Below are 2,358 nucleotides of genomic sequence, written 5' to 3'. Positions count from 1 at the left end.
TTTGATTTTTAATAAAAAATACATAAGTAAGTATTATAAAACTAAACAATAAATTACTAGAAATTAGATTTTTTGCGAGAGTGTCAGAATTTAAAATTCCGCTACTGATCTGAAACTATTAATGATTCATTTAATTAAATTGCTACAGATGTCCATAATATATTCCACACCTCATCATTAGGGCTATTTTAGATATAAGTACATTATTTTTTAATACTTATTATATTATGTACTTCCTTGTATTTATAAATATCATTGTGAATTGTGATACTTATTTTTCGTGGGATGTTTTAAAATTCATAAGTTATGTAGTTTTAATGAATTTGACTTTCGTCGAACGGTTTGTTCGAAATTCTCGATTTTATCAAGCGGTATGTATGACGCCCAGTGGCGAAGGGTGGAGGTAGGCTGTTAAAATTTCCCATAAATAGTGCACATTAAACTTTGGTAGTCATACATATTTGTTTTTATTGTACCAAGACTACAATTTACAGATGGTATCGGTTAGTAATTAAAAATCAATTCAACCCTGCAACCTTGCACATACAAACGATAATAGTTTTGGTATATTTTGGGCGATACGATAAAATTGTGCACACTTTTTCATTCAAAGTATTTGTTTTCGTTGGATTAAAAATACATATTACATATATTGTTGGTTCATTTTTTTAAATTCATTAAGCCCTGCCTCATCCAAACTATAATAGATAAAAATATTATTCTATCTATAAAATATCCAAAGATATAAATGATTTAATTCCATAATTTTAGATATTTCATATAAATACGAGAATTTTTTGACAACTATCTATTATGGCTTGGTTTTGCAGGCTGTAATTGAATTTTAAAAACTAACCAACACCATCTGTAAATTGTATTATTATTTCATTGAAAACGAATACGTATGACTGACAAAGTTTACTGCGAACCATTTATGGCGGATCTTAACAGCCTATCTCCACCCTTCGCCACTGATGACGCCTTGATTGACACCACTGCACCGAACATAATAAGTATATATATAGAAATCGATAAAACAGCGCCTTTTTAACAACGATAATAAAAATGTATTAAACCGTATGCCTTTCTAATCCTACCATTAAAAATGATATAACCGTGATATCATGCATTTTATATTTGGGGTTACTTGCAAATCACGTAATTTAATATTTTATAGAGGTCGCCAAGTTGATAAAATGACAATGGACTGTATACGTCAATCGGCGAGTGGATAACCACTGAACCGATAATTCAGTCATACAATCATAATTGAGCCAATGAGCCCTAAAAGGCGTAGGTACTAAAACTAGCTGGATCGACGAACTTATATAGATCGGCGGATATATGTACCAAAGAGAGTAGACATTCAATCAACTATGTGTTAACTCCGGCTGATAATGATATATGATAAACTTCATCTTCTTTTTTCACCCTGTCACGACCCAGCATAGGGCAAGCATAAGTTCGCACCACTTCCCTCGATCCATCGCTAACTCTTACGCCTCCTGCCATTTCAGACCTGCAGAGCGTAGATCGCTTTTGTAGCACCGCTGTATGGTTATTGAAGGCCAGCCACGACTTTTGCTGACAAACTCGGGTGTTTGTAACATGGTCTTATCAATGTACCCCTAAGATTCGGCGGATACATCGATTTTCAAAGCTCAAAAGCCGAGACCTTTGTAGCTTGGCAAGATGCTATGTCTCACAGCCATACAAGAGCACAGATAGCACAGATAACACGCACGCGTTGAACAAACGACATTTGGTCCTCACAGAATACAGCCTTGACCACCATGCGACTCCAAGTTGGCTGAATGCAGCCTGCCATACCCATGCGGATTCCAAGCTCAATAGAAACACCACCATCATTATATTATTAACTACTCTAAGATAATTTCATTTCGATACTTTTATATTAAAATTCAAATTTATTCATTTACGTTGAGCGAACTTCACAAATTATAAATTTAAGGCGTTCACAACATTTCGTTGATAAAAATGATATAGGTAGTTTGAAAACTGTATAAAAAAACAAATAAATAAATTCAGTATTAAAGAAACAATATAAAGAGTAAATACAAATAATTACAAGACAAAAAGAACTTTTTATATACAACGTTTTTAAATTTTCTGTTGAATCATATAAACTTGACTTGACTAGCTTAAACGATCAAAAAATTTTGTACTTGATAGATATACTGAATAATAAAATGTCATTTCATATTGATTTCCATAGTAACGCACGTATATATTATTTAATAATAATTTAGTTGCTAGGACCCACTAGCAACCAATAATGGTATCGAAATAACTTTTCATATAAAACAGAATTAACTAAAAATGAATTCAATTCTACTT

The sequence above is a fragment of the Rhyacophila brunnea genome, unplaced genomic scaffold, assembly GCF_057557595.1.
Source record: "Rhyacophila brunnea isolate RB1 unplaced genomic scaffold, BYU_Rbru_1.0 scaffold_8, whole genome shotgun sequence".
Classification (NCBI taxonomy): Eukaryota; Metazoa; Arthropoda; class Insecta; order Trichoptera; family Rhyacophilidae; genus Rhyacophila; species Rhyacophila brunnea.
Note: the sequence above shows the minus strand (reverse complement) of the source record.